The following is a 12,035-nucleotide window of genomic DNA, read 5'->3' as shown; positions in this document are numbered from 1 at the left end:
AGGCAGCCGACCCATGATTCTCATCATTGATGTTTCTCTCTCTCTCCCTTCCTCTCTGAAATAAATACAATACATATTTAAAAAATAAATTATATAGTAACTCATTTTCTCCTTATGCTTCCTCTTGTCCAAATTCTCCAATCTTTGTAGTAACAATATGAATGAATGACGGCAAGAATTATCAGAAGAAGCCGAAACCGGTTTGGCTCAGTGGATAGAGCGTCGGCCTGTGGACTCAAGGGTCCCGGGTTCGATTCCGGTCAGGGGCATGTGCCTTGGTTGCGGGCACATCCCCAGTGGGGGGTGTGCAGGAGGCGGCTGATCAATGTTTCTAACTCTCTATCCCTCTCTCTTCCTCTCTGTAAAAAATCAATAAAATAAAAAAAAAAAGAATTATCAGAAGAAGAAAAAAAAAGTTGCCAGCTACTGGCAACGCTCTATAAAACAGCCACTCCGTCTTCATGAACGACACCTATAAAACGCACGCTCGGAGTCAGCATCTTTATTAGCCTAAGGGTGTCTGGGTGTGGACGTGCAGAGTAACTGGGCAGGATGACCAAGACTCGCCAGGGAGAAAAGCCCCGGTCGGTGCGTCCTACCCACCTGTGACGGGCGCCTGGGGAAATGCAAGCTGAAGTCAATCGCAAAGGAAACATCAGTCCAAAGTCAACACCAACGTGTTCCACTCCCTCCCCATTTTCTACCTGCTGCAGGCAAACCTCCGTAACTACCGGTGCAGACCTGGGTGTGTACCGTCTGCAGAGCACGCGGGGAAGGGTTTGTTTTTGGTTTAACCGGCCAGGCTGGGAAGCTGATTTCAGAGAGGAAGGGAGAGGGAGAGGAAGGGGGGAGGGGAGAGAGTTGGGGGGAGGAGAGAAACATCAATGATGACACAGAATCATGGATGGGCTGCCTCCTGCACGCCCCACACTGGGGATGGAGCCCACAACCCGGGCATGTGCCCCGACTGGGAATGGAACCGTGACCTCCTGGTTCATAGGTCCACGCTCAACCCCTGAGCCCCAGGCGGGCCGGGGTGTCCCATGCCGTTTCATCCCACAGGTGGCGGAGAGGAAAGTAATTGCATCCCAGCCAAGGGTCCAGGGATGCCCGGGTCAGACGGCGGGCGTCTCCGAGGACCCTGTAGCCTGGGCAAAGGATGTCAGAGGCGGGAGCGCACGGGGGAGAGGATACGGGAGAGGGCAGGGGGCGAGCAGCCGCGGGGCCGGGGCGCCAGGAGCGCTCGGCGGGGTGGTGGCGCGGGAAACTGTCACCCCGGGCAGGGGAGCGGCGGCACCCGAGGGCCCCGACAGTCCAGGGAGCGGCGGACTGGACCTCCGACCCCGCGCCGGGAAAGAAAGTTCGTGCCGGCGCCGCGCGGCCGCCGCCGAGCTCCCGCCGCAGCGCGCGGCTGCAAAAAGGCTGCGGGAGGCGCCCCGAGCCCCAAGAGGGAGAGGAGGTACCGCCGGGGCGACGGGCCGCGACCCCACACCCGGCTGACAGCCACCCCCCCCCACCCCGCCTTCCCTCCAGGCCGCGGGCAGGAGCCCGCTCCCGGGGCTGTCGGCTCCTCTCGCCGCTTTACCTCCGGTCCGGCCCCCGCCGCCGCCGCCGCCGCCGCCGCCGCGCGCTCCCCTCACACCGCGGATCCCGCGTCCTCGCCGGGGCCGCTGCCCGCTCCCACCCCCGCCCCTCAGGTAACCCAGGAAACCGGGAACACCGCCCTCCCCCGCATCCGGGCCCGACCCGCCCGCCCGCGTGCGCCTGCGCGCTGGCTCCGCCCGCGCCCGCCCCTCGCTGGTAGGGCAACTCCGCCGTCGCAGGCGTGACGTAGGAGGCGGTGAGCCAATGGGGAAGGAAGGGGGCGGGCCGAGGCGCGGGGAGGGGCGGGGCCGAGGCGCAGGGCGGGGCGGGGCCGAGGGAGGTTGACCCCGCGCCCTCCCCCTGCTAGGGCTGGGCTAAATGAGTTGCATCAGAGCCGGGAAAGCGACAGGCAAACTGCAGGGGTTCCGAGGTTGGAGGGGGGGTCCAGGAAACAGGGGAAGGGGTGATGTCTCTATCTCTCGCTCCCTCTCCCTTCCTCTCTGAAATCAATAAACATTTTTTTTAAAAACGCGAAGAGGCTAACGGAGCCGGAGCCGCTGTGAAATGAGTGCAGCGCAAAGATGCATTTTTCAACCCAGCCTCCTTCCAACACGGTAGTTAGTGGACGGCGCGTGGTCAACGTTCTGCGCCTTAAAATAGCGGCGCCTGCAGAGCGGGGCAGCCCTGGGCTCAATGCAAGCGTGTTGGGGCTGCATCGCTGACAGTGGCTGCCGGGGCCATTTGGGGTTTTTAGAGGACACCGTTCCTCACCCCCCAGTCACTGTGACGAGCCTTGAGGCTTTAGTCCGAGGTCCTGGAGACAGAGCCAGAACTCTGAGGTCTGAGGGTCAAGGGTTCAAGTTCTACCTAGCCATGCAAACGCTAAGTGCATGGTCTACAAATGGACAGGAATTGCTTTGGAATCGACCATTCCAGTAATTTTGAGATCCTCCTCTGGGACCTCCTCCAAAATGCCCACGCTTAGTTCCTAAAAGCTCTCAGGATGAAGGGCCCAGAGCGTGGGCCACGCCTTTCCCCTCCCCCTCCTTCCCCAGCCCAGGCGGGTTTTGCCAAGGGCCCCCAGGTTTTGCCTCTGTCACTTGTTTCCCAAGCCCATTCCTTCTACAGCTCACTTCTACCTCTGTGGCTTTCTAAATACACTTTTTCTCTTATTTAAAAAAAAAAGAAAGAGAAATAATTTACCTTTAAGCTGTATACCAAATGCAACTTTGAATAGCTCCCACTCCTCTCTGACTCAAGCAAAGTACTAATTGCCCGGGGAGGTGGTTTGAAGGGGTTCTCCAGTGAAATCCCACACCTTGACACATCTCCCCCTGAACCAGATCTGAAGTTCAGCCATTAGCAGCTCATACTTTGGGCACAGGTTGCCCACTTCCTCTGGGAATCTTTAAAAATGCAAACATGTGGTCCTAGAGAGTGTGGCTCGGTTGGTTGGAGCATCACCCCACGCGCCAAAAGGTTTCGGGTTCCATTCCTGGTCAGGGCATATACCTACGATTCGGGTTTGATCCCTGGTGGGGGCATGTACAGGAGGTGGCCCATCAGGGTGTGTGTGTGTGTGTGTGTGTGTGTGTGTGTGTGTGTGTGTCTTCCTCTCAAATCAATCAATAAATTTTCAAAATGCAAATACTCCAGGGATGGGCAACAGCCTAAAGGGGAGCAGAATATGCCACCCCAAAATGTGCCGCTTTGGCGTGTGGCTTATTTTGAGCTGAAGGCAATCAAGACCCAGCCTACGTAGGAAAAACTTGGACCGCCCCTTTAACTGCCTGAAAGATTTTCGATAGGGAGCCTACGCTAGGAAGAGCGCCATGACCACAGATAAGCGTTTTATCTGAAAGACTCCCCTGCCTGGCTGGGCAAACATCTGATGTCCAAATATCTGCTCTCCTTGTCTTCCTTTCAATTGGCCTGCTCCCCCTTTGAAGCCCCGGGCCCCTAATCCATTCCTCAGCTCAGTTAATTTGGCTGACTGCCTTTGGGGCTCATATTTTCGTAAGATTCCAATACATCTGAAATTAAATTTGTTTTTTTCTCCTGTTCATCTGTCTTATGTCAATATATATATTATTTATTTCAGAGAGGAAGGGAGAAGGAGAGAGAGAGAGAGAAACATCAATGATGAGAGGATCATCGATCTGCTGTCTCCTGCGCACACCCCGCACTGGAGATCGAGCCTGCAACCCAGGCATGTGCCCTGACCAGGAATCGAACCCGTGACCTGCTGGTTCATAGGTAGATGCTCAATCACTGAGCTACACCGGCCTTGCAGTCTTATGTCAATTTAAATAGCAGACCAGCCAAAAGGAAGAAAGGAAAAAATTTCCACCCCTTCGATACGAAATCCCTAACAAGTTAGTGAAAGAGACGCATCAGGGAAATTGTCAGTTGTTTAACAAATATAGTTGACTCTCCAACAAGTTGGGGTGAGGAATCCCAACCCCGCCACCCCCTCATAATCAAAACCCCTTATGAAACTTTTGACTCCCCCAAAACTTAACTATAGTCATCCCTTGGTATCTGTAGAGAATTGGTTCCAGAATTGTCCCCCATCGATATAAGAATTCACGGATGCTCAAGTCCCTGATATAAAATGGTGTCGTACAATCCGCACAGTTGGCTCTCTGCATCCTCGGATTCCCAACAATGGAGGGAAAATACTGTTTGCCATCCGCCGTTGGTTGAATTCTCAGACGCAAAACCTGAGGATAGGGAAGGCTAACTGTCTATTTATTGAAAAAAAATGTGCATATATGAGGACCCACACAGTTCAAACCCTGTTGTTCAAGGGTCAGCTGTATATCATGAGCACCTATCATGTGCTAGGTACTGAATGTCCGTGAACTCAAAGAGGAAGGAAAGTCAAACTTGACCTATTTTTACAGTTTTACCAAGAACGAAACCTACTCTTACTTACACATCAAATTTCAACCACTACTACTAATCTCAAAATGCCCCCCCCTCCTTTTTTTAACGGACTAAAGAAGTCATAAAAATGTTAAGTTTCTGTTTCTCTTGCGTGGAAGACCATAGGTGATCATGAAGAGATGAGAATGAAACAGAGTTTATCTGACAATGGTACACAATTGGCCCTCAAAATATTCCGTATTTGTTAAAGGCACAAAGTAATGTCATTGTGACTTTTCTCTGATTATCTGAGTTATAAAGTATTTTAACCAAGCTACCACAGTACTGAGTTTGTTCAAGAATATCCTACAACATAGATATTAAGTGTACATATTAGTTTTGGAGTGCTTTACTTTATTAGAAAGCCTATGAATCTTTTAAAAGTTGCTTTTTTTAAATAGGTACCTTGCAACTTTAGTGAAGAGCACAATTCATAATTCATGCCTCCATTAAGTTGTTCAGCAACATCCACTCTTTATTGCAAAATGTATCAGGTTAGATTTTAATAAGATTCTTTAACGTAATTTTCTCTACTAAATCGCCGATAGCATTTTAAATCCCCCAAAGTATGTATACTTTGCTTTAAAAACCCATGTCGTGCCCTAGCCGGTTTGGCTCCGTGAACAGAGCGTCGGCCTACAGACCAAAGAGTCCTGATTCATTTCCGGTCAAGGGCACATACCTTGGTTGCAGGCTGCTCTCCGGCCCTAGGTTAAGTTTGACTTTCCTTCCTCTTTGAGTTCATGGAAATTTAGTACCTAGCACACAGTAGGTGCTCACGTAGTAGGTCTCTCTCACATCAATGTTTCTCTCTGTCTTTCCCTCTCTCTCCCACTCTCTCTAAAAGATCAATGGAAAAATATCCTCGGGTGAGGATTAACCAAAAAACAAAACAAAAACCCATGTCATTGCATTAAAAAATTTGTAACCATCCTATTTTGTGGGATGATCTTTTCAACAGCTAAAAAAGTGCTAGAAGAACCTAAATTTCCCTTCTTTGCTGGGGAAACCATACAGAGTGTGTTTTCCTGTCCTACTTTAAGTAAGTGGGAAAGACTGTATTTGTGGGAAACTGTCATTAATTCTTATAAAAGCTTCTTCTTCTTTTTTTTGTTTACCTTTTAAATTCGAGATTGTTTTTCTGCCCAGAACAGAAAATATATGATGTAGTAATAAATTCAAGTGTTAAGACAAGTATATAGTATGGAAAATGGAAGTGTTCTGTGGTCTCAATTCAGAAATAACCACACGTGACATATGCCCACCGATGTTTGGGGGCAGATAAACATATTTTAAATGTGTGGTTTTTAAAAAATATATTTTAAATGTGTGGTTTTTTAAAATATATTTTTATTGATTTCAGAAAGGGAGAGAGAGAGAGAAACATCCATGATGAGAGAGAATCGTGGATCGGCTGCCTCCTGCATGCCCCACACTGGGGATCAAGCCTGCAACCCGGGCATGTGCCCTGATCGGGAATTGAACCGTGACCTCCTGATTCAGAGGTGGACACTCAACCACTGAGCCACACCGGCCGGGCTCCAGTGCCATGTTTTAAAGTCCCATCAGCAGCTTGCCTACCACTCTTCGAGGTCCCTGAAATTCCACTTCTTACTCAAAGACACTTTTCATCCAAGTGGGAATGATCAAATGCTCCATCCCCCCTGAGCCCATCTGCACCCACTTATTGAGTGAGACCTTGTAATTAGGCCACGCCCCAGACTAATAATCCCGGTTCCCTGGCATCCAAGCCTGCAAGCTGGAATCTCTCCAATGAGGGACCTGGGCTCCCCGTCTCCAGCGTAGGAGCTTCATTCTCCTTCCTTTCTGAGCAAGCCTCCTGCAGGAGCCGGCTCCCGAGAGCTCAGGGCTGCCCGGAGCCCGCCTGCTGATCCCCTTTCCTCCGGGGGTTCAGCCGGGCACCCAGCCTGCCCACCCAAGCCGCCACGCTCTCGGCTGGCACCGGGAAGTCTCACAAACACGTGAACCTGCCTCCACGGGTGTTACCTTCTTTTTTTTTTTTAAAAAACGTTTTATTGATTTTTTTACAGAGAGGAAGGGAGAGGGATAGAGAGTTAGAAACATCGATGAGAGAGAAACATCGATCAGCTGCCTCCTGCACACCCCCCACTGGGGATGTGCCCACAACCAAGGTACATGCCCTTGACTGGAATCGAACCTGGGACCCTTGAGTCCGCAGGCCAATGCTCTATCCACTGAGCCAAACCGGTTAGGGCAGGGTGTTACCTTCTTCCGGAGAGCAAGGAGCCCTTCTCTCTGCGGTAGTCACTCTGTAGGGATGTTCACTGCACCGTCGCTATCGGCCACATACTCTGTTCCCTGCAGAGAAACGGGTCTCCACACCCTGGACCGCTCGTCTGCAGTTTGATCCTGGCTTCCGTTCAGCTGAGTTCGGGCAGGATCCCTGTCCCGGCGTTAGAGGACACGCACAGTTGACTCACACAGCCGGGCCTCCATCAGATGGCCAAGGCAGACCCCCCAGCACTCCCTGAGGTCCCCCGAGGAAGATGCAGGAGCAGATGGCGAAGGCAGTAGCTTCATGCACCACAAACAAGGGCCTCAGGGCACAGCTCCCCCCCCCCCCCACGGAAGGATCGGGGAGCCACCCAGAGAGGCGATGCACCCAGCGCCCTGGCTCCACAGCCGCTCTCCTCAAAGCCAAATCCTCCCTGGAAAAGGCTCCGCCGAAGCCTGAGCTGCCTCTTTCATTCAGGGACGGGGCTTGGGAATCTCTGTGTTGCCAGGAAGGCGAGTGGCCTTCTCTCCCTGCCTCCGGCTCTTTGGCGGGTGGCCACGCTTGGGTCACATGGGGAGTTTGGCAAAGCCAGTCCGATCCCTCTGCCGGGTAGCTGCAGTCGGGGTTTCCAGTCAGTGATTTTGAGGTGGCTCCTGTGAGTCATGGTGCCCTGATTCTCCCGCAGAGGGGGAGGGGCACGTTGGTCCCCGTGAGCATCGGCGGTACTATTTTTTTTTTAAATTATTATTCATTTCAGAGAGGAAGGGAGAGGGAGGGAGAGATAGAGACATCCATGATGAGAGAGAATCATGGATCGGCTGCCTCCTGCACACCCACTACTGGGGATCGAGCCCACATCCCCGGTATGTGCCCTGACCGGGAATCAAACCATGACCTCCTGGTTCATAGGTCAACGCTCAACTCCTGAGCCACGCCAGCCAGGCTAACATCAGTATCCTTGGTTTGAGAATCCCGCAGTCCTTGGAGGACACAGAACTAAACTAAACACCAGCGTGTGAGCCCTGAGCCCCACCTCTGCCACTAACCACCTGGTGCAAACGTGCACCAAACCCCTAGTTTTGGGCCCTCCCTCTGTGCTGGCCTCCGCCTCTTTCCTTTTCTTGATGCTATCGTTCTTGTGAAACATTTGCTTAAACACTATTGTCATCTTACATTTATTTATTTAAAAAATATATATTTATATTGATTTCAGAGAGGAAGGGAGAGGGAGAGAGAGAGAAACATCCATGATGAGAGAGAATCATGGATCGGCTGCCTCCTGCACGCCCCCCACTGGGGATGGAGCCCACAACCCAGGCATGTGCCCTTGACCGGGAATCGAACCTCCTGGTTCATAGACTGACAGTCAACCCCTGAGCCACAACGGCCGGCCGGGCTAGGGCAGATTCTAATTGCCAACCTGTCTCACCTGAGTCCACCTGCCCGGCCTCTGCCTGCCTCCCCAGCCAATGCTCCCGGCCTTGCTCTCTCTCTTCCCCCCCCTCTGCTCTGGAGCCTGCGTGGGCACAGCTCCAGGTCTGGGCCCTGGATGCTCCGCCTCCACGCCTTCCTGTCTTTGCCCACTTGAGCTGAAAAACCACATCCTTAGGAGCCCTTCCCTGCCCCGCCTCTATCTTCTCTCCCAGCATCCTGCTGAGTCCCCACCACAGTGCTCATTACGGCGAGTGATTGCATGGTTCTTTGCTTCCTTTGGTACTTTCTGTCTTCCTGCCCCCCGGGAGGATCATGGGAACAGAGACAACGCACCTTTTGGGGTCATTGCTCTATCCCCAGAACCTCCTCCTTAGTAGATGCTCAACAAAAATGGGCTGAATAAGTGAATAACCACTTATTTCACTTTTCCTCTGGTTTGGTGACTTGGGAGCTGCCCAGTCTTTGTGACCTGTCCCTCTGGGAAACTCTCCTCCTCCTCCTCCTCCTCCTCCTCCTCCTCCTTTTAAAAATACATTTTTATTGATTTCAGAGAAGGAAGAGGGAGTGAGAGATAGAAACATCCATGATGAGAGAGAATCACCCATCTGCTGCCTCCTGCACGCCCCACACTGGGGATCGAGCCCACAACCCAGGCCTGTGCCCTGACCGGGAATTGAACCGTGACCACCTGGTTCATAGGTCAACGCTCAACCACTGAGCCACGCCGGCCGGGCTTATGTTTTGGATAGCAGAGTGAAAAGAGGACAGATTCCAGTCAAGAGACCCAGGCTCTGGTCCTCACGTGCTGGGACTCACTAGCTCTGAGACTCCGAGCAAACCCTGCCACATGCCTGGGGCTCATTTTGCTCATCGGCCAGGACAGGGCTGGAGCGAATGGTCTGATGTTCCTTTAGGAGTGACATTTTAGTTTCTCAAGATGACCAGTATGTCCCGTCCCTCCTCCCCAGCACACGCTCTGTGAAGCCACGAAGCCCCTACTGGGAGTTCGGTCTTAGCCACTCGGATGCCAGTTCATTTATTATTTAATCGCGGAAAAGAACCCTCTCCTCTTCCAGGCTTAGCGGCGGGGGTCATCTTAAATTCCCTGAGTTTCAGACACTCTGCTGGGAGAGCTGGAAAACTAATTAGCAATGGGCAACGTGGAAGAGAGTAATCTTGGTTTGTAAATTCTGTTATTGTGCAAAAGTACTATTATTATCTTAACGATGTTTTTATTTGTTTCAGAGAGGAAGGGAGAGGAGAAGAGAGATAGAAACATCCATGGTGAGAGAGCATCATTGATCGGCTGCCTCCTGCACACCACCCCCCTACCCCGCAACACACGCACACACTGGGGATGGAGCCTGCAACCCGGACATGTGCCCTGACTGAGAATCAAACCCCGATCTCCTGGTTCAGTGGTCGGCAAACTCATTAGTCAACAGAGCCAAATATCAACAGTACAACCATTGAAATTTCTTTTGAGAGCCAAATTTTTTAAACGTAAACTTCTTCTAACGCCACTTCTTCAACATAGACTCGCCCAGGCCGTGGTATTTTGTGGAAGAGCCACACTCAAGGGGCCAAAGAGCCGCATGTGGTTCATCGGTCAATGCGCAACCACTGAGCCACACCAGCCGGGCCGTGAAATAGTATTTGAATGGTTCAGGATGAACAATGACTCTTGCCGATCCTGGAAACGCTCCGTGTTATCCAGTGCCAGAGCCTGAAAGAGGAGCTGGAAATACGATCTCGAATCTTTGGCGAATGATCTCAGGGGCCCCAGCCCACGAGAGTCAAGGCTGTTTCCGATGACGTGTTCACCCCAAATGCCAGTGTGTCAGCCTGAGGCTGCGGCAATGCTAGTGTGACACCCTGTGGGCCTCAGGCGACCTTTATGATCGAACGGAACATGTCACAGCTTTGCAGCTCTGATGCGTGGGAACCGCAGCCCAATCCCCCCTCCGCCGTGCGGAGTGGTCTCGGGCGCAATTCTGCGAATGCTGCTCGTGGGACCCAGAGCGCCTCCTCAGCATGTCTCTGCTTTCTGCACTGCAGATGCCAGGAACTCTCAGAACGCGTATTGATTATCGCCCGGCCGGTGTGGCTCAGTGGTTGAGCATTGACCTATGAACCAAGAGGTCAGGGTTCAATTCCCGGTCAGGGCACATGCCTGGGGTGCAGCTCCATCCCCAGTGGGGGACCTGCAAGAGGCAGCCCATCCATGATTCTCTCTCATCGTGGATGTTTCTATCGCTCACTCCCTCTCCCTTCCTCTCTGCGATCAAAAAAAATATACACTGAGTGGCCAGATTATGACGATCTCTGAACACATAATTAATCTGGCCACTCAGTGTCCTTCTCTTGAGTACCTCATTTATTTGATATCAAAGATACTATAAATCGTGCACCTGATCAGTGTTCCTCTTTGCACTGGCTGATAGAAAGCTCAGGGCAAACAGGTGGTTGATCTCCAGCAGAAGTCTAGAATACTTTTGGTACCCGTTTGAGATACAAATACACTGAGTGGCCAGATTATTATGGGTTCAGAGATCATCATAATCTGGCCACTCAGTGTATTTTTTTTTTAAATATATATTTTATTGACTTGATTACAGAGAGGAAGAGAGAGGGATAGAGAGTCAGAAACATCGATGATAGAGAAACATCGACCAGCTGCCTCCTGCACACCCCCCACTGGGGATGTGCCCACAACCAAGGTACATGCCCCTGACCGGAATCGAACCTGGGACCCTCCAGTCCGCAGGGCGACGCTCCATCCACTGAGCCAAACCGGCCTCGGCTCAGTGTATTTTTTAAACAATAAAATAAAATAAAATGGGGAGAAGACTAGACTGGGCCTCACAGGGCTGCAGCAGGCCAACGCCTAACCACTGGACTACGCCAGCCAGGGCGCCTCTGTGCTTCTGGGCCAGCACCCGCGCCACCTGTGGCAGGCGCCCCTCCGGGGAACACTCTGAGCCCGTGGCCCAGGCTCTGATGTGGCGGCTCCGAAGCGGAGTCTTGGCCTGAGGGCCCTGCGCACAGGAAATTAGTCAGGGGGTTGGAGAGGAGCCAAGGAGAGACCCAGCGGCGCCGAGCAGGCCTCGCCGGGAAGACGCTTGGTACAAATAAAAGCAGGGCCGCCTGGGCTAAGTCAGCCGATGCTCTGATTAAGAAGCACGAGTGGCCGCACCCCGTGATGGAGGCGGGAAGCTCAGCCCCGGAGGCAAGCAATGGATGTGTCTCTCTCACATCGATGTTTCCAGAATCCGCGGTGGGGGCGCACAGGCCATTCCGGGCGGATTCGCGTTTCCCGGGGAACAGTGGCTCAGGGGTCCAGGCTCCCGGCAATAAAATATATTTTATTGGTTTCCCACAGAGAGGAAGGGAGAGGGAGAGAGAGCCAGAAACATCGATGAGAGAGAAACATCCATCAGCTGCCTCCTGCACACCCCCCACTGGGGATGTGTCCGCAACCAAGGTACATGCCCTTGACCGGAATCGAACCTGGGACCCTTGAGTCCGCAGGCCGACGCTCTATCCACTGAGCCAAACCAGTTAAGGCTGCATTTCTTTTTCTTAAGCGACTGCTACTCCATTTTCCTTCCATTTTAAATGCAATGCACATGCTTACATACAAATGAAAATTTGTATTGCATTTTCATTATTTGATGGAAAGTCTCTGGTTTAATATGCTTTAAACAAAAGTCTTAGGCTGAAGAACAAGGGAGTCATGGATCAAAACACCCAAATAAGAGGAAAATTGCCCTCGCTGGTTTTGCTCAGTGGTTAGTGCGTCAGCCCGCAGACTGAACGGTTCCAGGTTCAA

The 12,035-nt window shown here is 52.1% G+C and overlaps 1 protein-coding gene across 6 annotated transcripts in view; it reads right to left on the bottom strand.

Annotated features, from left to right (window-relative positions):
• The window catches only part of LYST (lysosomal trafficking regulator), a 77,463-nt gene extending 70,210 nt beyond the window's left edge, over positions 1–7,253 (bottom strand). For 5 of the 6 annotated variants that reach the window (XR_013813113.1, XM_079763639.1, XM_079763642.1 and 2 more), the window contains exon 1: positions 6,760–7,253. The gene's annotated coding sequence lies outside the window, so the exon portion shown is untranslated. Of the gene's footprint in view, positions 1–1,585; positions 1,672–6,759 lie in introns of those variants that run through there. The other variant, XM_079763640.1, reaches the window with a different exon arrangement.
• Between the last annotated feature and the right edge of the window lie 4,782 nt (positions 7,254–12,035).

The sequence above is a fragment of the Cnephaeus nilssonii genome (assembly GCF_951640355.1).
Source record: "Cnephaeus nilssonii genome assembly, chromosome: 23".
Classification (NCBI taxonomy): domain Eukaryota; kingdom Metazoa; phylum Chordata; class Mammalia; order Chiroptera; family Vespertilionidae; genus Cnephaeus; species Cnephaeus nilssonii.
Note: the sequence above shows the minus strand (reverse complement) of the source record. Positions and strands in the feature narration are given on the sequence as shown.